Below are 26,254 nucleotides of genomic sequence, written 5' to 3'. Positions count from 1 at the left end.
GTCTCACGTGTGCAATTCCTCCCTTTTTTGTCCCCTTCCTACAAGCAGTAAAAGGTGCCTCAACATCTCTTGTCCATTCTTTTATTCTGAGAATCATTCTAAATAGTTATGTAAAATCTTGCTGCATTAAAGTCTCTTTATTGAATCATCTCTTTTCCTTAACAGCCCTGAACGAGATGCCAGAGTCAGTTCTTTATTCACCATCTGCTCATATTTGTCCTCTCTTTATAATCTCTATGATCCACCTTAGTTCTGTCTTTGCCTCATACTTTATCTCCCACCATCCCGAAGTACTAAAATAATTTCCTTTTTCAAATCACATACTCATTTGAATTTGATGTCACCAAAACATTCAATATTCTTTCACACACACTCTATTCTCTCTTTTATCAATCTTCCAAACCTTGATTTTCAAAGACTTTCATGGTCAATAATGCACTAAATTTATAGAGGGAGGAATAGTAATACCTGATATACCTCTGTACACAAAAGGGATCTCTAAATATCAACTCATTATAAAATTCAACAATAAATCATACAGCTCCCAGCATGGCACCATCTATATCTCTCGCCCCTTTCCAAACATTGAGTGTTCCCCAATCAATGGTACTTTTAGTACACCTGCTACAATTCATTTATATTATGCAAAAATAGCACCTTTACATTCAAACTAAGTCTGTTTTGCCATGGCAACCTTCTTTTGTGTATTCTCTTAACCTTAATTTTGTGCCACATGTCTCAGTGCACCCAACCATTTCTCAGCTACAAATCAGAACTGATTTACCTATGGTCACCTTTGATTATGTGTACTTTTTCTAACTAGTGAATACCTCTGAGGCCTCCCGCATGCTCGGACAACAGTACCAGTTCTAAATTATTGTTATGTTAAAAATAGATGATGTTTAGAAATTTAGTATTACAAGACATTTTGATTATCCCTGAGCATTATGGTGACACCTTGTAACACTCAATCTTGAAAAACTAGCTCAAACAGAATCTAGAAGTGAGTCCCCTCTTGACTGCCTTTGGTTCACAACAGTGTTCGTTTCCTTCTCTGTGTTATACATAATTTGCAAATGCCTCACATGGCACTGTTGTCATTATGTTTATACATATATACATACCTCTTGTTTTATTGAGTCCTTAAAGCCAAGGCCATATCTGAGTTATCTCTATAACTTAGCCCCTAACATTGTGATGCCTACCATTTAAAATATGATAAATTAAATATTTGCATAAATGAAGAAAGAGAAGTCTTGAATAGTACTTATTAGGTTACTATTTGCTATAGTGGTGCTCAACTTAAATACATGTCCTGGTCACATTAATTGAACATGGGAACTTAGAGACTTTCCATGTCTCCTAGCCATAGGGGTACTTTCATCTGGTTGATTTTTTCCCCCAATCCGAGCTTATACTTAGTTGGATGACTCTTAGAGTGTAACTTTACCAATTGCTTTGAGGGCGTATCTTTGTTTCCAGGAAGACTTAGCTTGAGAATGGGGTTTATAGGGAGCTTAGCATGTTGATAGCTTAATTTCATAAAGCAGGAAAATTTGGTGAATCAAACATTCTATTACCATTGTCATCATCAACCAACTCATTTATTTTCTTTGGTTCTGAGTGTAGTGATACAGCTGATTACTCTTGTTTAGAACAAACCTACGTATCCCAGTTCCTGACTGGGAGAACATATACCTGTATACACAGACATCGTTAAGTAGAGGTATTTCTTTATGGCAACCATTAGTAGCAACTGTAATGCTTCATGAACTATAAAATTCTATTAAGATAAAAATCAGTATTATCATTGCAAATGATATATGTGTCACATGAATTATATTTTAAAAAAACATACTTCAATGTGACACTCTCTAGAATAAGGTTGCATACCTTTTGGGCTGCATTGTTCCTGTTAATTTATACATATTATCTCATTGGTGTATCGTAGATTACTGTTAATAATCTGATCGTGCCTTCCGGGAAGGTGTTAGAAAATAACTAATTAAGGAACAATATAGAAAAATGTCAAGAGCAATGAAGGTATTGTTGAATCCCAAATAGAATAGAATGGAGGCTTAACTGTTTCCTTGACAGCACACAACTCAATACTGTAATTTTAGTTCTAGCTTTTTATCTCTTATTGCATAGGAGATACAAAAAATGTACATTTGACCATTGAACAACATGAAAGTTAGAGACTTCAAACCCCTCACACTCAAAATACCTGCATATAACTTTTGATTCCCAAAAACTTTAACTACTAATAACCTCCTGTTGACCAGAAGCCTTACCAATAATAAACGGCTGGCTTAACACACATTTTGCATGCTATATGTATTATATATATTATATTCTCACAATAAAGAAAAAGTTATTAGGAAAATTATAAAAGAAAATACATTTAAAGTACCACAGTACTGTACTGTATTTATAGATACCATAAGTTTTTTAAAAAGTGTAAAAGTGGGACTGTACCTTTCAAACCCATGTTGTTCAAGTGTCAACTGTGTGTGTATATTTATTTTTTAGAATCACACAAATCACATGTTTCTCCTGTTTTGCTTCCACTGGCCTTGTTGTTACTTCTTATTAAAGCCAACAAAGTACTGACACCGAACTCTCCTTCATTGCTGACATATTGAGAAAACTTGAAATTTCTCTAACCGGAAACTCCAGTACTGTGCCAGGCTCCATCAATACCTAGTTGAATATGACATGAAGTCTGCCTTTAGATAGTATACAGTCCAGTATGAAATTACAAGTTGTTTTTTAAGACATGATAATAATGTATGTGTTGCTTTAAATTATAAATTAGTTTTTTACATCTATAAGTATACTGACAGAAAAAATCCAGGAGTATCTTTTATCATATAGCCAGGAATTGAGCTTGCTTTTTTTTCTTCCTTCCTTGCTTTCCTTTCTCTTCCTTCCTTCCTTCCTGCCTCCCCTCCCCTCTCCTCACTCTCTTTCTTTCTCTCTTTTTCTCTCTCTCTCTCTCTCTCTCTTTCTCTCTCTCTCTCTCTCTCTCTCTCTCTTCTTCTCTCTCTCTCTCTCCTCCTGCTAACATAATTGACTTACTTCACTCACTAGATGATCAGCAGTTCCAAACTGGAGAAATTGGTCCCTTCTGGTTTCAGAAGAGATTCTTGTAAAAAATTAGTGTCATGAATCCTCAGGATGGGAGTTATTCTTAAAGGTTATTTAACCATCCCTCTCACTCAGTGTCATTGAAAGCAGATACTGATTAAACAACCTGAATCATGAAAAAGGCAGAAGCTTTCTTATCAGCTAAATTGCTAAGGCTAAATAAAATTTTAAAATAAATAAATAAGACAATGTAAAGGTAGATGCAGCTTCAACCATTTTCCACGTCTCAAATTTGGGCTGGCGTTTGTTCAGCATAGAGACTTTTCTCAGGCAGGGTTACAAGCTTGAGGATATACCCCTGCATTCCAAGCATGAGTGCTAGGACTCACTCCAATTGAATGTCCCTACTCATCTGATCACTGAACTGTGAAAATATAAGGCACAGACTGTCTTTATTGTTATTATTATTATTATATGTCCATAACTACAGATGGAAGAAGAAGAGGGGAGTAGATGCTGAGAAGACAACAAAGATACAGATTGGCTGATTGTGGTGGCTACTTATTGAACCTCAATAGAGCCATTTTTGTTTCTCTGCACACATAGACTCTCTTCTAGATTTCCAAGACTTTTTGTCAGTATTGGTTTTGATATTCTTCATGCTACATTATTTGCCACTTTGCCTTCTTGTTAGGCTGCTCCTGCCTATTCAGCAAGACTGTGATTTCCACAGCATCATATATTTCTTTGTATCTTCCTTAAATACACTGCTAGGCACACAATATGCAGTAAATAGGTGGTGAATTGGTGTAAATTACTTTGTAGCAGATTATTTTCCTCTATCAAGAGGTAGTGTATCTTTTCTCAGTTTATTTTTCTTGTACCAAGCAGAGATATCTGAGATCTGTGATGATTTAGAGCCTGTTTTAAGTGCTTGACTTTAAATTTGTCATTTAGTTTTGGGCTTTGCTTTTTTGAGGAAAAAAATCACATTTGGAACACAGTCTTTGTTCTGCATGCATAATTAAAATTTAAGTGGTAGTCATTTTCATTTGGACTTTGTCAACTCAATTAAAATATTAATTTGTGTGATCTGTATTTGCAAGCCTAGTGCAGATTGAATTTGCAGGTAAGATCACTGATTCACTTAATAATGAAGAAGCCATAAGAGTAATAACATTAGTAATTATAGATGCTGAAGAGCTTGTTTTAGAAAAATAATTCCCCAAATCTCTATCTTTGAAGTGTTTTTCTTCTCTCTCCCTTCCTGCCCCCATACACCTATCAGTTGACTGTGGGAACACACTTAACAAAAAGAAAGAAACCAGAATCTCTTTGAGCACTTATATATTACCAGTCGTATTCAGCCATGACATAATATTGTGGCATGGATACAACTTCTGACTGAACTTTCTTTTAACATCTGGATGAAACGGGGAATATTTACACAATAATAACAATGCTGCCTAGTTTGCCTCTCCAGGATCATTTTTATTCCCTGAACCCGCATGCTCAACTTTCAATGCTTAGAACAATTCTTGTAGTAATCCTCTGTGCCTCTACCTGGAATGTTCTTTTCCTTTTTTTTCACAGGGCTAACTCCAACCCAGACTGCAGCTCTCAACACAAATATCACAAATCAGATGCTTTTCCTAACCCATCATTCTAAGTTAGTACATCATTCTTAGTACGCTGTCATTTTCCTTCCTAGCTCCTGTTCAAGTTTATAATTAAATGCATCTCTGTGTATTTATTTAGTTGATATCTGCCATTCATACTACCACAAGGTAGAAAACAACATCTGTTCTGTTCACAACTATATATCCACAGCATAGAACAGTTCTTCTATAACAGATAATTAATAATTAATTGTATTTGAAGAAATGTAACTTTCAGTCTCCTGTTGAGTAATTACAATAGCCATCTAAGACTGACCACGGTATAGTTTCCATTAATATCTTTTCTCCTCATAGGTGCCTACTGTTCCACCAATCCAAGAGATGGAATCCATTTTCCTCTGAATCTGGGCTGCCTTAGCTTGGCCAATCAAATATAGAGGAAGTGATGTGTGCCAGTGTCAGGCCTAGCCTTTAGGAAATCTGACATCTTTCTTTTCCTCTTCCCTGGAAAGTAGTCACATAATGAAAAGAAGACTAAAATGATGATTGAGTGATGAGACATTACACAGACACACAGAGAGAGAGACAGAAAGAGACAGAGAGACACAGAGAGACAGAGACATGGAGGAGTATCAAGCTGCCAAATATGTTAGAGAAGCTTTCTTGGACCTTCCAGTGCAACCCATGTGCTAACTAAATGCAGCCAAGATAATGACCCAGGCCAATGTTTAGTGGGGCAAAAGAACCTCCTTACTGAGCTCTGCTTGAATCCCTAACACAGAATCATAAGAAATAATAAATGTTGTTCTTTTAAGGTTGGAATGTTTAGTTATAATGCAATAGAAAACTGAAACTGTGGTCTACCAGGAATCTTCAGCATCTCTTTTAAAGAAAAGTGAATTTCAGAGACGTTTAGGCAACCTATACAAAGTCATGTGTTTGGTAGAAGGTAGAATCCAGATAGCACTATGCTTTTTTTTTTTTTTAATTCTTAGTCTAGGGCTTTATCTTCAATATCACGTGCACTTTACTGATAATCAAATATATTCTCCATGTTCCTAAACAACTGCAATGTTGGAAATATATATAGAATTTTGTAGCACACAATAAAAACAGGATGTTGAGTGACTTGTGAAATGGCTAAATCAATAGACTAGGAGTCAGAAGACCTGGGTTAGGGACCTAAGTTACTGCCCTCAGCTCCATGAGCAGTTACTTCATATATAAAATAAAGATCTCATCTCCAAGATCTGTGATGAACTTTAAATAAGATTATGTACTTTAAAGCTTTTTGTAAGCTGTAAAGAGCCATAGATATACAAGCAAATAATTATCCTGAAATTTTAGAATATATATGATTCAGAACCTTTTGAATTATTTAAAGGTTTATTTATTCTGAAATTATCTTTAACCTTTGGGGTGTGATGTTTATACTGATTAATTAGAATGAGAATAATAATACTATTTCAATTATAATTCTAGAGGAAACTTATGCTCTAAGGAATAAATAATTTGAATTTTAGTAATGATTAAACAAAATAGCCTGATCTTTGCTAAGACACAGTGCAACTCACTGAATTCTAAAGTTGCCCAATACTAACAGGTTTGAAATATGCCATAAGCTCAGGTATAGAATTCATAGACAGTTAGTAACACTCATATCTAAAATCATTTTCCACTAACTGACTGATATCAAGGGACAGGGCCATCCATTAATCAAATGACTAATAACATAGGTTTTTGCTTACAACTGAAGGAAGAAGGACTAGTATAAGGGACTAGATGCTTTAAAAAAGTACTAGTGCACAATGCTTGGTTGTGAGAAAAAAAATCAAGAGATGGTAAAAATAGTTGCAGAAACAATTTTTTTTTTACTAATTTCATATTTTGGCCAGGAGTCAAAGCATCTCAGTGATTAATTAGGTGAAAATAATCAGTGTTATATTTTCATTGTCACTGTTTTCACCTAAATTAGTCTGACTCCTCAGATACTTCTGCATAACCATTGGATTATCTGTTTCCCTTAAAAATACCACATAAGGTGAAATGCAGTGCTAATCAATTTTGCTGATAACAAAACCAGAGATTTCAAAAATAGTTGTTGACCTTGACAATTTTCCTGCAGTTTTGTGAGCTGAAAAATAATGGCTGCAGCTGTGATAGACTAACTAGTCTTCTGGGATATGAATCTCTGTTGATTTTATACTCTGCATTCATATATCATTTCTGAAACCAAACTAATCCTACTACTCTTACTCCTGTCAGTTCAATGAGTAGTTCATCTTCCTCCATAACATTAAGGGAGAGAAATCTTCCAGATGGGCAAGAAACAATTTAAACTCAGTGACATCGAAGAGAAGAAAAACAAATTGACTTTAAGCCATCTAGACTGCAGCCCAGAGATGAGGATGGAGTAGAAATTAAAACAAACCAACCTGCAGCCATTATTTATAGAAATATATAGTTTCAAAGAAAGATTGTGGAAAGGACTGGAATTATATAAGACACAGAATCAAATCCAAACCAAAATTTTGTTCATTCTACTCTGCGATGGATCAAGGTATATATACTAACTTCTTCCCATTCAAGTACCTAAAATATAAAACCGCTCAGCAGTTTTCAAAACTACATTCATCAAAACACCAAAGAAGTTTATAATAAATACAGATTTGAGGAATCTGCCATAGGTATTTTGATTTGTAGCCAGGTTAACCAGTGGACTAGAGCAAGGGTCCCCAACCCCTGGGCTGCGGACTAGTACCAGTCTGTGGCCTGTTAGGAACAGAGCCACATAGCAGGGGGTGAGCTGCAGGCCAATGAGTGAAGTTTCACCTGTATTTGCAGCCGCTCTCAGCATTAGCATCACCGCCTCAGCTCCACTGCAAATCATCAGGCATTAGATTCTCATATGAGCTCTGGTCCCTGGTGCCAAAAAGGTTGGGGACCGCTGATCTTGAAGTTCTCTTATGAGCCACAAAGTCTGTGAGTTATATTCATTGTGTACATAGAGCCCATTATTCTATATAGGAAACCAAAAATTTGTAAAATCTAGTACATAAAATCAGAGGGGAAAAAAATCTCAACTTTTTCTTTTAAACCTTCCATTTATTGTAGTAGAAAGGCAGTAATTTAGAATCATTGTGGATTTTTAAAAATTCAATATTTACTAGTATATTGTCCTACTGCCTTTTACAGTGTGATTTACACTGGAAAGTTTCTGCCAGCAAATTATGAATCCAAGATCTGCTAAGACCATATTCCTCCCCACTGAAGTATTTATGGCCTTGCTCTGAAGCAGTCCTGCAGAATTGAGCCTCTAAAGATGTAGGGTAACATTGATTAAAATTTTTCAACTTCCAAACACAACATTTATGCCAATATTATTCGAATTTCCTTTGCCCCTGCCAAACCTCCAGAAGATTAGTACCACTACTGCTTCTATGGCTACTGTTCTTGCCAGCTGTGTGTCTACTTGGAAAAATAATGTGAAAATTAACTTCCATTTTCTACTCAAAACAATGAGGGAGAAGAAGGCAGAACTGAAAAAGAGAGAGCAGCGCTCAAATAAAGTACAGTAAGTGCCCTTGGGAGTATTTTTTGCCTTTGTTCATCTATTTGTGTTTTATCAAACAGCAGAGAATATATGTGTATGTTGCTCTCCTTCTTCATACCCCAGTTTGTTCCCCGTCTGTAGCCATCCTCACCCTTAGAGGCCCAATGGTTTTAGGTTCTCTAAGTTTAATAACTCACATTAAAGAATTATGGAGTTAATGTCCTAGCCAAATCCCATAAGTAATTTTATTTAAAAAATAATCTAGTGTATAAAATGCTTAACTCAAAGGAAAGAGCCTAACCGATAAATTTTGGGCCTCGGTGGATAAGGTATTTTCAGAAGAGTTGCCACACCATGTGGGCATTTTTTTCCCCTATATGCCATGCAAGGAAAGTCTTACATGGTTTATCTGAGATAATATATTAATCACAGTTGTAAAAATTTAATCTCGTATGCAAACAATATCAATCTTATAAACAAAATTTCCGATAGAACACACTTTCAAATCTTCCTGTCAGAAATTGCCTGAAATGGTCAATGGAAAACTTAAATAGACAAAAATAAACTGTCATAGATTATCAAACCAGATGATAATGAATTACATATTATGAAATAAAATTTTTAGAATCTATAGACTGAGTGAACAAATTGAGGAAGAAGTCACAATGTACTAACTTATAACTCCTTTCCTAAAAAAAGTAACAAACCTTTGGGGAAATTAAGCAATGGAGAACAAGATCTAGAGACAAGGGCCAGGTATAATGGAGTGAAATCAACCTCCTTCTGTTAGAGTCCTTTTATCTAACAAGAGTGTGAGACAGCATTAGTGGAGCTGAAAGAATAAGTGATAGGTTGTATAATAAAAACACTTGAATTGATGCTTGACTTGACTTCTCTATAGGGTGACTATATAAACTGTGGCCCCATGGTTTCCTTCAGCATAGAAGAGCATTTGTGGTGTCTGAGGTAAATTTTTCTCATTTAGAGGAACAAGAGCATAAGACAAATTGCCAGGATTTAGGAGGCCATGGTGGATCCATTTTTGCTATTTCCAACTGACATCAAAATAAATACTGGGGAACTACATGCAGTCACATTATTAAGAAGTATGTGGGCAACTAAACTGGGTCCAGTGAATCCTCACTAAGGTAGCCAATGTATTCAAATGCCAGAAAATTCCAAACTCTAGCAGTACTATGCATCATCCTCAGAATGTAAGATTCCCCTCCAACTCTGGTAAACAAAATTTTAGGAAAAGAGTCATAATTATCAATACTGTATACCTTGAATATAAGACAAACTGCTAGAACATAAGAGATGGAAAATTTACTTTTAGTGTAATAATTTCTAGTTACCACAGGGAAAAATAATTTTGTAGAGGCAAGTTTTCTAATTGGAATTGTTCATGACCACAGTTTTCATCTTACCCTCTTCAGACTAATTAATAACTGAATTGGTGATAGCAAATTATACTATCTCTCAGTTCAGTTTACTCTTTGATTGAAAGAATCAAAAAATGCAGGAACGAAAGAATTCTACCCTGAAGTCATGGCAGGGAGTGGAGGGGTAGAAGGTAGGAGTTTATAATAGCAGTACTAGAGATATCTGCCCCAATTTAGAAATAAATAAATAGGGGGGACAGAAGCAATGGCTGTACTCAATGGGGAACAAATCAGACAAGACTATTTCTATTTTTCTCCACATACTGTCTTTGACTTTGTCCTATAACCTTTTCTTTCTCTCTCCTTTGGAAATAGCAAAAGCAAATCTCATTTCCATCGGGTCACTCTCAACAAAGTTCAGCAAAGTTTAATTAAACAGCCAACTCCCATAAAAATAAAAATTTATTTTCTGTCTCAAGTTCATAATTGACTCAAGGCTTAGGGAATTTCTGTAGAGAAGTAAACCATGATCTGTTCATTTACCATTCCTTCATCTTCTTCCGCTGCTGCTGGGTCTTCCATGGCCATGTTAGCAGAAGGAGGTTTCATTGGAGAAGAGAGAAGAAATCTACATTACTAGTTTTGATATAATATTATCAGTGTCCTCTGTTGCAGGCACTCAATTCCTGGCTGAAGCTCTCTTGTGTGATGCATTTGTGGGTTTATTTGGAAGCACCTATGGATTTCTATACCATAGCATTTCTTAACTTAGGGGATAAGTTTTCTGAGTGGCCCCTCAGAGTCCCGATACTAGTCATGCTTCTAATATTATAACCCACAACCTCTTACCATTCAGTCTCTTTCATCCTGGTCAACAACCATCTTGGGTTGGGTAATCTTCAGTATGACCAAATAATGAATTGCCTCTGTGGAAAAGTCAGAGATTCTTGTCTTGCCAAATGGTTGGCAAGCAGTGTGGTGCTATTTACTCCTCTCTCAAACCCCTTCCTCCTGAGCTGTTGTATCCAGAAACTAGACTTTCATAAGAAAAGACTAAGATAATCTCCTTGTTCACATCTCTCTTCAAATTCAAGGGAAACAAGAGAGGCTCTTTCAAGAAGTCTCTTACGACTGAGTGAGTCAGTGAATTTCAGCTCTTCAGCAGGCATGTAGATGAGAGATGCCAGTCTTTCATTCCAATCCCTGTAAGTTGTTTTCTTGGAGCTTTCTTCACTTGATTTGGTTAGGGCTGAAACAATTCTTTTTTCCTCCACCATGAAGAGGGAGAGAATAAAATTCAAAGGTTACTCCAGTAAATAAGGTTACATCACACTATCTCAATACTTCTCTGCAGTTTCTAGTCTCTTTTTATATCTATAAAGATGCCTGAAGATGGATGGTTGGGTAACTGCACTGAGCTATTAGTAGCTATATGGGTTTTCTAGTACTGAGTAACAAATTGCCACGAAGCGGGTAGCTTAAAACAGTATGTATTTATTATCTCACCATTTCCTGTGGATCAGGTGTCCAGGTAAAACTTGACTGTGTCCTTGGCTCAGGGTCTTATGAGGCTATATTTAAAGTGTTAGTTAGGCTGTGTTCGAATCTGGAGGCTCAATTAGAAAAGAATATACTTACATGTTCATACAGACAGTAAGCAGAATCATTTCTTTGCAGCTTTGTGACTGAGGGTCCCAGCTTTTTTACTGGCTATAGATTGGAGGCTGTTATTGGTTATTAGAGGCTATCATAATTCCCTGCCATGTGCTTGTCATTACAAGGAGTTCTCAATATGGCTGTTTACCTCTTTGAGGCTAGCAGAAGAGTCTCTCTCTGCAGTCAGCTAAGATGGAGACTTAGAAATGAAGTTTTAAGTACTTATATAAGTGACATTGAATCACTTTGACATTTAATATAACCTAAGCACAAGAGTGGCATCTCATTACCTTTGCCGTATTGTACTGGTGAGAAGCAAGTCCTGGGTTCCATCCAAATTAAGAACAGGGGAATGTACAAAGATATGACACATCAGGTAGCACCTTAGGGCATGGCTGCCGAAGCAGTTAAACCAACCCTGAAGAGATGTATCTAGAACCCCCATTTGGAATGTGCTGGTGTGTATCTAGTTATTGTAGATTTGAGGTTTTAGCTATAATTCAAGAAAAAAGGAAAAGTCTCAGCCAACTTAAGATTCTATGAAATGAAAGATTTAAACAAGGCATGAAAGAGATATGGGAATTGCTTGTGTTTGAAAAAGATTTAGTCCATGTTTCAGAAACAAATTTTAAATATCAATTTATGTATGATCTTAAATAAATTAAAATAAAATGCAGCTAATGTAAAGCAAGGAACCATAGGGATAAGAAAACATTATAATTACAAAAATGACTTAGTTAAAGAAGGTCTTTAAAGAATGAAAAAATACCATAGCAAAATCTCAATACTATTAGTAATAAAAAGGGAGGCAACATTGTAGAAAATATAATTAAATGAAGTGGAGGACAAGCTTATGAACAGCAGTTGAAAGAAAATATAAGTGTGACTAATACGTTCATCATTTCCATGTAATCAAATGATAATTTCATCCTTAATGTTCATAAATTGAGAAATACGGATTTAGATGTTTTATAAAGAGTTGACTATAACCCTAAGTGAATGAAAATCCATCTGCAACATATCATTTTACTGAAAGAAAAATATTCCTGGTTGACACAACACATAAGAAAAAAATTGAAACAAGAAAATAGAAAACAAAATAATATAGCTGAAATAAGAGTAATAAGTCTCCTAAGATCATAAGTTAAACATGATTAACTTTCCAATTTAAAGAAAAAAAAATCCACATATATGCTATTGAGTATAATCACAACTAAACCATGAATACATAAAATTTAATAAGTTTAATAAGTCTGGCCCATTATCAAGCTGGGGAAATTAGATGACGCCTTTTCATAGGAAGAATGTCAATTAATTTGTAGCTATACTTTAAAAATGCCACTACTTCCTCATGTTGTTGTCTCTTTCAGGATTACACCATAGGAAGGAGGGATGAGGGCAGTTAGAGATCATTATAATATGGCAACTGACAATTTCTTCCATGGCAGCCATCCACGTCTCATGAGGCAAACATCTTTCATGAGTGTATTTATTCTATCTTTGGAAATTTCTTATGAAGCCACCATCTACATTGCCTAGTTCCTTGAAGAAGTATTGTTCTTGTCTAAACTCTTACATGCTTCCTCTCCAAGTCCTAACTATATTCATACCACCGCCCACAGAATGTTACTATTAATCTCTACCCACATAGGCAAGTATTGTGTTGGGTGGGCACACTAGTGTTCTGTAATAGTGACTTCCCCACAGGTAACAAATGCCTCTTTACCTGGAAAATGGTAGAAGTGATGCTTGCCTAACACTATCTGTTCTTTGCTTGGCTTGCCACACCAGGTAGCTCTAGGCTGATTACTTCCTTCAGAATTCTCTGCCTTAGAAGTAGGTGTCAGTTTCTTTATTCAAGTTTGCCTCCAAAATTCTAGGAACACATGTAAATTTTTCCCAGATTTCTTTTATAGTGCTTCACTCAGTCTCCTGTGCATCCTCAGGGTAGGGATGGAGGGAAACCAAGTGTGTGTGTGTGTGTGTGTGTGTGTGTGTGTGTGTGTGTGTGTGTGTGTATTCCTTTCAAGCAATCTTATTTACCATTTCTAGTGTTTTACTTAGGCTAGGGGTTTGCGATTGTGATGGAGCAAAGCAGACACAGTTCTTACATCTTTTGTAGGTTCTGCATGGATGGGTCTAGCACTTACCTTTAAAATATATAAAAAGTTTTCAGCTCACAAAGTTAACCCTGAGCTTTTGGCTTTAGCTCTCTGAATAGAGAGCAGGTCTTTTTTTAAAACATCCTATTATAAAATAATGATTAACATTTGTTAAGTGTTTACATTAAGAACACTATGTGTCTAAAACATCATTCTATACTCACAACAGCTTTAAGAGGTAGGCATTATTATTATGGCAATTTTTGTGTCTTAGATGCGATAAACCAGGAAACACAGTCTGAAAAGGAGATTTACCTGTAGGCGTTTACTGGGGAGAGCTCCTAGGAACAGTGTCTGTGAGAGGGTGAGGGTAGCAGGACTAGTCAGAAGGGGAAGTGGAACTTTAAGACTACAAAAAAGCCTCCACTGATCCCAGGGGGAGCTCCAGAACTGAGATTACTCTTTAGATTTGTCCTGAATTAAGTCAAATGGGCCTGAACTTTGTATCTCAACACTGAACACTCTTTGTCCAAGGAGTTTCCTATTGTTCAGGGCAATTCTGCAATTGCTCAGCTTTGAGTCATGATAAAATGGTAAAGGAGTGTCTCAGTCCCTAAAGCATGGTCCGGGAGTTGCCCCACAGCGTGTGTCACATTTACTAATGACAAAAATTGAGGTTTGGAGAATTTAATTGAATTTTTCCATTTTTGTACAACCCACAGTTTGCAGCTACAAAAAAGTAACCCTGGACAACCTGATTATATAGCCTCTTCAGAAGAATAATTGTGCTAATCCTAAAACCAGGATTAGCAAGCATGAGGACACATAGAATAAAAGAATAAAGAACATTTTGAAAACAAAGGAGAAAAGAACAGAACAAGAAAATTTACCCCGGGAGAAGTAGAAAAATTGAATAGATCATTTCCATTGAAGAAAATTGAAAGGTAAATAAAAAATCTCCTATGGAAAAAAGCACAAAGATCAGGTGGGTTTATAGATGAAGTATATCTAAGCTTTAAAGATGAGATAATTTCAAAATTATTTAAAATTATTTAAAATCTATCAGAATATTGAAAAGTTTAATAGCTTAATTCATATTGTGAAGCCAGAATAATTTTAATACCAAAATCTGACAATAAAGAAAATTGTAGATCAATTTATTTGTAGAACAATTATATTTTCAAAAATACAAGCTAATAATTTACAAAGAGCAAAATACTTTGTGGACAAGTAGAGTTTATTTCACAGATCTAAGAGTGCTGAAAATGTCAGGAAATTTAAAATATAATTCATTATTGAGAACTCAGACCATTTGTGTCAGCATGACTTAGATAAGACCAGGCCACCTATTCCAACATGACTTGGCTATTTGCTCCAGGAAAAATAAGACTACAAACTAATAACTTATTTCACTGTTTGCCTCAGAACTAGTTATCAAATACAGTATCTGCTGATCTGGGTAGTTTATTTACTAAATGACATTGTACTTATAAAACTGGTCTCAAGGCTCTTAATTTACTATGTCTACCAATCCAAAACTATTATATCTTATAATTTGCATGATCTCAATTAGCCCTCTACCTTGAAAGATCTACTTTAAACCACCGAACAGACACCAGATCCAATAATTATCCAATACTTCAGACTCCTTCCTTCTGAGATACTCCTAAATCTCTATTAAGTGGTTTTCTCCCTTACTGCAGTGAGTTTAAGTAATCTGTATTGCTTATTATCAAGTTGTCTTGTGATATTTTGGTGAGTTCAGCCATATTAACAAATGTTATGATACAACAATCTACATGAAAATATATCTTAACATCTTTTGCCGTTAAGGAAATACAAATTTTAAATCATGATGAGGAATTATCACTTATTAAGACAGGTAAAATAGAAAATAGTGATGCTACCAAATACTGGTGAGGATATAGAATTATTGCATCTGTGAGATATTCTTGGCAGGAATATAAAATGGTACAGGCTGCTCTGGAACTTGTTTGGAAATATTACCATATAACTCAGCAATCACACTCTTGGAGCATTAATTGCAAGGTAAGGAAAACTTCGGTCTACACAAAAAACCTGTAAACATAGTAGTTTATCTGAAAAGCATTATTTGTAAAATTGTCAAAACTTAGAAACAGTCCAAATGTGTTCAGTAGGGAAATGGTTAACCCATTTCCCATTTGTCTCAAGAATACTCGCCAATAGCACTTGTGGCTACAGCATTTACCCGGAGATAGCACATGGATTATAGTCCTAAACTTACCCCCAAAGTTTGCCATGAAATATCTCGCTTTTACTATTATTTTCATCTTGCTCTAGTATATCAATAGTCTTTGGAAACAAATTACATCATTCTATTTATAGCATTCTGTTTTTAGTAGTTCAGTCACTGAAAATGTCAAATCCTAGTAAATGTAGCATTCCTACACGTGATGTTAAATGAATGCTGGAAGTGAGCTGCACTTTGTTTTTATGAAAGGGAAAAGAGTTTAAACAAACAGAGACAAATCTGTACAGTAGAATGCTACTCAGCAAATAAAAGAATAAACTATGGATATACTATAACTACTTGGATGGAGCTCAAGGACATTAGGCTGAGTGAGGGAAAAAAAGCCAATCTCAAAAGAGTCCATACTATATAGTTAAATTTACATAACATTCTTGAAATTACAAAATTATAGAGATGAAGAACAAGTGAACCAATTGCCAAGGCTACAGTAGTTGGAGTGGGTGTAACACAGGGAGACCTTTGTGGTGATGGAATAATTTTGTTTCTTGATTTCATGAATCTGAATCTACACAAATGATAAAACTGCTTAAAACACACATATGCGCATTGCCCCCCCATAGATGCTAAAAGGGCATTCAACAAATTCAGCAGTCATTCCTAAGAAAACGCTAAGCAAGAATAATGCAAAGAAAGTACGTACATAAAATACTATTCTATGAAAACCAATAAATAGTCTTATCCAAAATAACAAAACAGACTATTTCCTTTAAAACATTTCTTTTTCAGAAAGTTTAGTAGTATTTAGACAACATGTAATTTTCTGTTAAAATTGTTTTTATTACAAAGCTATTTTTTGGAGCACATTAGCAAATTGACTAAATCAAAATAATGGATTAGTAGTTAAAAGCAAAACAATCGATAAATTGAAAAGTAACAACAATGAAGATGATTTCATTGCTGATCCACTATGCTCTAAGCCCAAATAGTCGAGTAAATCTCCAATGAAACACAGAATATGCAAATATGCTTCTATTAGTAAATTAAAAATTGCCAGTTTTGTTTCAGGAAACCAATTTCAACCATCTCATTAATATAGATTATTTATATTTTTATGGCTTCATAATTTAATTTTGAATTTTATCATTTGCTTTGACTTTATGGCCATGGAGATGTATACTTAAGACTTTTATGTAATTATATAAGTGAAATTATTATGAAAAAATTTATTCAACACCTGTGTCCATGAGAATTTTCTAAAAGTTCCCCTCTCCATGAAAGTTTGATAAATATTATAATTTTCCCAGTATATACTCCTGGGAATATTGCATTACACAACCAGAAAGGGTTGAAACTTTCTTGTGGAATTATGGTATAATAAATCATTATATAGGTCCAAATCTGTGTCATAAAACTATAACAGATTTTTTTAAATGCTAATTTGATAAGCATGCCATAAACACCACAAAATAATTTGTCAAATGATTGAATCCAAGAAATAAAATTTTGTAACCAATAGATTCAAAAGAAAAGAGACATATAATCAGCTTAAATTATTGTAGGAGGGTGAAAGTTCATAATTATAAAAGCTTTAATGTGGGTAGTGTACTAAATGATATTTTTTGTAACTATGCCGTTAAAAATACAAGCTTTTGTAAATCAAGTCCCTTCTGCTTTTTCTATGAGATTAATAACACTAAGAAGAATTAAATTACACAGCTTTTCTTTCACATCTACATCAAAAAGAGTAAATTTAAAATAAATGATGCCTCTGGTAGGCAAGAAAGATTCAAGGTTCATGATAGGTGACAAGATAGAAAGAAAGCATCACCCATTTCTTTAATTTACATTTCCAAACCAGAAAAGTATGCTTGATTACTGAAGTAATTTCCAAGCCTAAAAATCACTGTAGATAATAGTTAACATATCATAGATATTGGAAAAGGTTTAAAAATTTTTTTTTGAACATGAAGAATTTATATCCTGATTTTGATAGGATAAAATTCGTTTCTGAAGGCTGTTGATCACGTTGGCAGAGTAGATAAACTCTGTGCTGCCTCCACGCACAGCCATATCAAAATTACAACTAAACTACAGAACAGCCATCATTGAGGACTGCCTGAAGTCTAGCTGAACTGAAGTCCTATTACTAAGAATATACGAAGAAGCAACATGGAGACTTTAGGAGGGGTTGAGATGCAGAACATAGCAACCGGTAGAGATATATAATCCTCTTACAGGGAGGACAGAGTGTAACTGGAAACAAGAACAAAATTTCACACTACTTTTTCTGAGAAATAATTTTAAGAAGCAACCTTGTCTTGTATTCATGCATTTATGGAGTCTCTTAATATCTGCTTTTAGCTATTCAAAGATCCAGCTGAAGCACTGACCTGAGCACTTCTTAGGGATTACTTACATTCTTAGTCAAAGTACTATCATCTTCCTTAACCTTGATAGAGATTGTAGACTGTGTCAGTGAGGGAACAGGGGCTGAATTCTCTCAGATATAAATGACAAGAACACTATGCTGCCATTTCTATGGCTATAATTTATTTTTCCCCTCCCAAACTTACCATTCTCAAATGAATCTTATGCTTACCGATGTTAGAAATTAATTACATTTATTATCTTTGAGGAGTTATTTGCAATTTTGCCAGAGTAAAAGATGCAAAATCTGCCTTTGGGATGTGTTTTTACTATTTTCTTATGATTAATTCTATCTAGATCCCATAACATTTATTATTTAATCACAACAATTATATGAAACAATATAATTGCTTAGGTGCTAGTCATTAATCTTTTATGGAACTTTAAACAAGAAAAAATAAAAAGGCATAGAATTTAAGTAGTATTTCACAGCTTTTATTTCCCATTAACACAACCCTCAAGGTTTAGCTCACATGTAATATGATGATTAAAAATATTAGTTTTGTTTCATGCAACTATGATTGAGATCACTAATCAGTTGATAATGGAACATCCATTTAACTCTCTATGCCTCAGTATCATCATGCCAAAAAATTAGTTTCTATTTCATTCATTTGTTGTTAGGATTAGAAGAGGTACTACATATATCAAGCCTGTCTTATTACAGAATAAATATACAATAATCGATAGCAATTTTTGTCATTGTAATTATTACTAATCCATCTTAATGATTTTGAGGATTAAATGAGTTAATATGTATGTGTAAATCACTTAGAACAATGTCCTGGACACAAAATAAGTACTATTAAAGTGTTAGGTATAATATATAATCATGTATTATTACCATCAACATGTACATTCTTCTTTCTTGGAATTTTCTACCTCATGAGTAACTAAAGATAGTTGAGAAAAGATTCGATAGCCATTACATTTTTTCTCTAAAACATTAAGCCATAAAATACTGACATACTCATGTTTGTTTTCCCAAATTGATCTCACCAGTTTCCCTTTGTCCTTTTCTAGTACTTCTTAGTCTGGCATTGTGAGAATCAGATTATTCATGTATTTATTTTAGAATTAGATAATATTGGGTCAAATCCCAACTCTGCCACTATTATCTTGAAAAGTTACTTAACTTTTTGTAGCATCAATAGGCTCATACTTAAAATAGAAGTATCATTTATTTCACAGGGGTTGTTGCATGGTTCAAAATAAATTATGAACTAAAGAAAATTAACAACTCTTGAATACTTACTACTTGAGAAGTAGTACCAATGTATATCCGCAAATGTTATTCAATTTAAAATAATAATGGCTACAAAGATTTACTCAATGGTAAATACTCTAGTTCCTAAAGTTTTGAAAATTAAGTGACATTTTGCATATTTATGGGTATTTCAGGCCTCGCTACTCTTCAAGGTAACCTAATCCATAAACTGATAGTATAGATTGCATTTAAGAATCTGTTTCCCAAAACTTTTCCCCAGTATGCTTATCCTTCAAGGTACTTTATGGAAAAGGATTCTCTAGTCATATAATTTTGTGAAACATTATACAGTATATATGCTTTATCACTATTCAAAATAGTATAATAAGGGCTCTGAGAAATCCTGCCAAAGAAATAAATCTGTTACATGTAGGAAATTTTAGTTAATAAACTTCATTATTACCCTAAGGACATTTTCTGTATAACCATTATTAACATTCTGGAGTTTTGAAAAACATAGATATATGCTTGTTCTAATTTATCACTTGAAGTCACTAGCATACTTTGAAAGACATCTGAGGCTAGAAAAGACAAGGAGATGTAAAATGTCACTCTTTACCCAAGAGAAATGGCACAAGAGAAATGCCTGTTTTAAGGTATCAAAAATTATACAAAAAAATGTGAGAGTATGCTAAAGAAGCCAGGGTATTTTAGCTTATAATTGAAAGACATACCTTTGCTCAAAATAATTGGACACCTGGGAAATGGGTACTTGTTTCTTAATTCCTTTTGAAACTACATTTCCAAATTGAATGAAGAGGTATCTGTGCTAAACGTAACAGAGAAGCCTGCAGCAGGCTAATTATTGTCAAAATCAACCAGGTAAGCCAGATTAAATTGAAAAGAAATCTGTTCAAAGGCCTCAGAGAGTTTCTGAGGCAGCTAGAACCTGAGGAACTAGAACCTGAAGGGAAGGAAATGTCATCAAAGAGAGTCTAACTTTCTAGGAGTCGCGTTTTTCCCCAAGGCCTTTTCCCATTCATGGCATTAGGAAAGAGGCTGACAAGCCACGCAGAAAGCAGCTACTGAGATACAAAGAAGCCATCAGAGCTTTAGGAAAACTCATGAGGCTGAAGAGCAATACTGGAGTTCAAGTTTGCCAAGGCAAGCAGCACTGAGGGATTTAGGTTCAGAAGGAAAGAAAAGTTAGGCTGACACTAGGCACAGGGTTTTCCTTCAAGGCATTTGCTTATAGGGCTGTGCAGGATAAGAGAATATGGAACCAAGAAGAAAGTGGCCAAGTATCAGGGTAGAGATTCTTACTGTCTTTTAGTCCTAGGGAGACAAAAGTGAAGTTTAGACCCACAAGGAGGAAGAATCCTGAATAATAATGAAGGCTCTTAGTCTGCATCTCTGCAGGGCTATTCCTGAGGAATACCATTAGACCAGTATTATAATAAGTCTTACAAATACTGCAACACAGCCTCAAGTTGTTGGCTAGACCAAGGTGGTCTGTCCCTTGTCTGCCTGCCAGAGAATGGGATGAATCTCCTCTGGAGAAAAATATCACTTTGAAGTACTACAATTTTTTTTTTTTATATATGTCATTCAACGGTCAATGAAAATTCATTACCAAAAGTATCACTGGGGATGAGGGTGTAAAGGATAAACAAAACAAACAATAGAAATAGAACTATAGATGACAGGTATTAGTGTTATTAGACATGGACTTAAAATAAAATTAGTGTTATTAGACATGGACTTGAAATAGAACTATAGATGACAGGTATTAGTGTTATTAGACATGGACTTATGTTCAAAATAATAGATGACCAAAATGAAGACTTTATTCTAAGAACTAAAATCTGTTAAAAAAAATTGGATGAAAATTGATTCCAGAACAAATAAAACCACAATAACTTAAATTAAGAATTCAATAGATTCTTAATTAAATTAAGAATTCAATTCAATCACAGGTTGGATACAGCTGAAGAGAGCATTAGTGAGCCAGAAGATAAGATAGTTGAAAATATTCCTCTGAAGCACTGAAAAAGATACAGTCTCATGTGGTAAAGATTTACTGAGGGAGAAAACTCAGATCTCTGAGCCTTAGAACATACAGATTTAAAAAATGGGTATTGCTAAAAGTCTTTAAATGAAACTTGAAAGCATTTTCTAGAGAGCATCCCATTGTATCATGCTGTATTGTTTGTGTTGTTGTTATTCGTGTTTGTTTGTTTCTACTTTAACCTTTTGTTCATTTCTTTGGATTTGCAAGTGGTTTGGGATTGAAAAGGAAGTCCCCTCCCAAAGCATTAAAAATTGCCTGGAGTCATTTATTATAATAAAAATATAAGATAAATATGATCAGACAAAGATGGGTTACAATTGATTATAAAGCTGTACCATCATTGCTTAACACTGGGAAAAAAATAGTAGGAAGTGAGGCTAACTCACTTACGTATTATATTTTTAATGTTTTTAAATTAAATTCCAGAAATGAGGATTATAAGGGTAACACTCTTGCTTTTGCAGTTATTTTTTACTTAAGTAAATCTAACCTCTATCATACCACCCACTAGAAGTCAGTAGGATATACTCCTAATTATTGCCTTTCTCTCTAAAGTGAAAATATCATAAACTAAATGACATTACACATACCTAGGTCTTCATATACATTTTCCGTCCCCTTCACTCACTATCTTCAAATGGGGTGGAGTGAGTAAATAATGTGATTTAGTATAGTTCTTGTATCCCTCACAAGATGACATATTGTGAGGACATATTTAAAATAGTCCAGACTTTACACTCCATTTCTTTCCAATTAAAATTATTTCATAGAGTTGGGCTGTAGAGTATAATGCAGGAGAAGTGTGGGAGAAACAAGACCAAGAGAGTCAATAAGGTTTCTCAGAAAGAAACATTAAGTGACTGCATTATCTATTTCCCAGGTTTAGATAAGCGACATTCTTCTTTCCTTGGAGAACAAAAAGGCTATCCTGTTATTAATTACTGGGAGTTTGGTTAGAAGATGAATTAATATATGGGTAAAAGATCCCAAATTAGGTTATTTGGTCAAAGAAGCAATAGTTGGGAGGAGTGGAGTGTATATGACTTCCATATTGTGAACTTCAGCATTAATCGCATGCATCGTTTTTTAACCTGCAATTTTGTGCCTTGAAATTGGCATTGTATCTTAGAAGCCTTACTTTTCAAAGTGACTGAGAAAAGTGATATAAGGTAACTGGAGAGGAAACTAGAGTGCAACCTGGGGGCGAAACTCCAAATGGCAGTGAGCAGTGATGTCACCCAGAAGGTGACTGGGCATTTACTCACCCAGTGACCTGAAAAGAACCAAAATTACTTTTCTTATGGTGGATGAAACTAGGGCATTAGTAAATCTGACTAAATAGTTCACAATTAACAGAATGCAATCGACAGTTCAACAGAAATTATTGGAATTAACAAAAAATATTTTCTTTTTAAGACTGATGACTCAGGATAGAACTGACACATTCAAGATACATAAGTTCTCTTCCAATTCTTGTGAGATGACATCAAGACGAAGTTCCATCAGTATAGTAGGGTTGTTCAACAAATTCATAAAGATGGATTCTCTCACAGGAAAACCACTGGAGAAATTGGTTATCTATGTTCAGGGTATGCTAGGGCAAAGTATAAGGTCTATTCATAACTCTACACATTTTCCCTCCAAATTTCAAGCACTTTATAGGATCAAGAGTTGGGGATGAGCAGGTCCTTACAGGCCACCGTGTCCAGCTGTTGAACTGAGCCTCTATGGTCCAATAGGTAGTACTAAAGGGGAGATTTACAGGTATGTCCATTGGATGCTTCAACAACATGGAGCTTCCCAAAAGAACTCTCACCAGCGTTATGGGATGCAGGGACCTTGCCATAAGTCCTTACCTGGGAGGGAGACCATGTTAAAGAAGGATTTTTTTCTGCCTTGTGCAGGAATTACATCTCAGCCCTGTGAGAATCTAATGTAATCCTCCATCATTTGAAACAATTGTTCCTGTCTTGAGATGGGTGTGAGAACAGTGAGATCTTCCCTGACTGGGAGCAGAACTTCTGTGTTACAAACTCCTACGGTTGTGTTGTTGTTGTTGCTATGAGTGTTTGTTTCTTCCTCAGCCTATTGTTGCTTCCTTTGGAGTTGCAAGTATTTTGGAACTGAGGTTTGTATGTTTGCAGATCTGTTTGAATGGGAAAATCATGGAATGGGGTCAGGAGAAAATGGGAACACTATGAATGAAGTTAAGAACCTGGAATGTCTAACCATCGCCCAGGGGAAAAACTGAGCCTGCTTCAGCAATGTTGGGGTCAATTTTGAGCACACAGGGTGGGAAGGCAATTCAAATCTCCCTTATCTACAGATTACCCTTCTCAATGCCTTTGAGGCAGGGCAAAGTCCTAAACAAATCCTTGTTGTCAAAAGAAGGACCATGAACATTCTCAAGAAATCTATCTCTGTCCTGGAGATTCCAATTTGAAAATGCTGCCTTTTTAAACCAGGGAGAGAAACAATAGCTTTCTCTCTTTAAAGAATAGTTCCTTCCTCCCTCCCTCAGGCCTTGTGTTGACCAATTATTCTTCTTATCCTTTCACTACAGACCAGCTCCCAAATAACTCCACACATCTGGGAGCACAAGTGAATGCATTTTGAAAAGGAGAGAATCATAAGGGTGGAGGAAATGGTGAAGGGGAAACCTTGTTTAAAATGTTTTAACTATAGTTGGAAAGCTAATAAGAAGCATCGAGTGTGGGGAGGAGATTGCAGCCTCTTGTCCCATTTGCAAGAGGAGGAAGAAAGGGGAGAGGTTACTACATTTATCTAATTATGGATGGATTTTTAAGAAATTACAAAAATATAAACTTTAGACTTCTTCCCTCGTAATATTACTGAGCATAGTATCAGAGGTGTCAATGCACTTATAGGAGGTAATTAGCTCAGCCGCAGGTTTAGAGAAATCACTAATAGGCCAGAAAGAAGATATTTTTGTTGAGGAATAGAAATAAGATCCAAACGCACATTTCTATCAGCATGTGGAGGACTCTGATGAAAGGTATATACATTAGGACCACAGCTTCAGCAGGTAAAAAGGGGTTTGGGGCTAAGACTGGGACCCTGAGAAAAGCAGAGAATGTTGGGCATGTAGTTGAATTATTTGAACTCCTTTTGGTGCCAGTGGTAAAATCCCAGCTCAAACTGGCTTAAGTCAAAAAGTAAATGTTGGCTCACAAAACTAAAAGTAGAGCGGACCCTGAATCTGAAACCTCACGTGCAAAGACAGCCACATACTGGTTAAGGTAAGCGCTCTGAAGCCAGATGGTCTGGGATTAAATTCCAACACTACTACCTACTTGCTGTGTAACTTGAAGCTAGTTACTAAATGTTTCAGTGAATGACTCAGTTTCCTTTCCTCTAAAATGAAGGTATTAATTACTTTCTCATAGAATTTTTTAAAAGATTACGTAAAGTTGATGTCCAAAGCATTTAAACAGTGCCTGCCACATTTGCAATGTTCACATCAGAATTCTTTCTCATCTCCTCTCCGCTCTCCTCTAGTTGGCTTCATTAAGGCAAGTTAGTCTCATTAGGTAGCCAGCTCTTAGTTTTCCGACTGTTCTCACAGCAACCCTAGTCGAAAGGCAGCTTCTTTTCCACCAAGTTGTAAGATATTTGGCTTGCTCTGATTAGATTGATTGGTGAGTCACATTCAAATCACTGGGGCGGGAGGTGCAGTGCATGGGATAGACAGGGAGATGGACAGTTCCGATTGATTTGTTACACTTGCCCTGCAGCTAGGAGTTAGGCTCAATTCCACAAACTCTGTGGGTTTAGAGTCAAGTGGAATGCTTTCTCTAAGGTGCAGTAATCAGAGGAAGAGGAAATGGATTCCAAGTAGATTAAAAACAACAGATGTATCCCATGGCCCTGAGAAGGAAGCCCTGACCTGATTTCACACTGGTTGGGAAGCAACGGGTGAAGAACAAGAAGAGACTTTTAATGATTTTTCAACTAAGCCTCGGTTCCTCTTTTATCAGCATTAAAGTTGTCAGAATCGTCAAGCTAGTAAAGTTCATTTGTGATGTTCTCATATTTTTCTTTAATCATTACTACCATTTATTCAGTGCCTGCTGGAACCAGGCTTTGTGCCAGATGTTTTACTTGCATGCTTTCTCATTCTCTATTCTAACATAAATTTTACCATCTTTATTTGAAAGCTGAGTATTTGCTGATCCCCGGCTGCTGGCAGTCAGAATTTAAGCTCAGGTCTATCTGAACCTCATGGCCTTGCTCTTTCTCCCACATATCATGGGGCCTCTGTGTGCCCTTTCTTACCGTTCACCACGCCCACCCCCAAACTGCATCACTTTCTCTATCACCTCCAGGCAGTTACACCCTCTTTCTCTCTCCACTCACCAAACTGTCTTCTTAGAAAAGTCCTGGCCATCAGGTACTTACCCCTCAGTGACTGTCCATCTCTATGTCCCCTCTCCCAAGATCCTTGGCATTTGAAGACTTATTTCTTATGGTGGAAGGAAAGGCTTTGCTCCTGGTCAAATGACCTCAGAGGTGATTAAGCAAATCAGGGGATAGTTTTGAGACCATGTTTTCCACCAGCTAGTTCCCTACTTCAGCCAGATAATAAGCCTTGTTTCTTATTGACGAGAGAGGGCTATTGCCCTTTTGGTGAGTTAGGATGAGGACCTTTAGAAAGCCTTTAGCAGCCATGTTTTTGAATGACTGGCCTTTATGTCTGTCAATTACCAACATTCTAGCACAGACCCTCTACTTTAGGCTAGTGAGTCTCTTCGGTACCCCTTTCTATTGGTCCAGCTTCAGCTCTATCATAGCAGCCTTATGTCCTGAGACCCCACCCCTTCCCTACTTGTCTCCATATCCTCAGATCTTTCAGGGTCCACCTTACCCAAGATACTTTCCTACATTCCTTTAAGC

Source organism: Pteropus medius, unplaced genomic scaffold (genome assembly GCF_902729225.1).
Source record: "Pteropus medius unplaced genomic scaffold, Ma_sr-lr_union100, whole genome shotgun sequence".
In the NCBI taxonomy this organism is placed as follows: Eukaryota; Metazoa; Chordata; class Mammalia; order Chiroptera; family Pteropodidae; genus Pteropus; species Pteropus medius.
The sequence above is the reverse complement of the archived record's forward strand: the minus strand, read 5'-3'. Positions refer to the sequence as shown.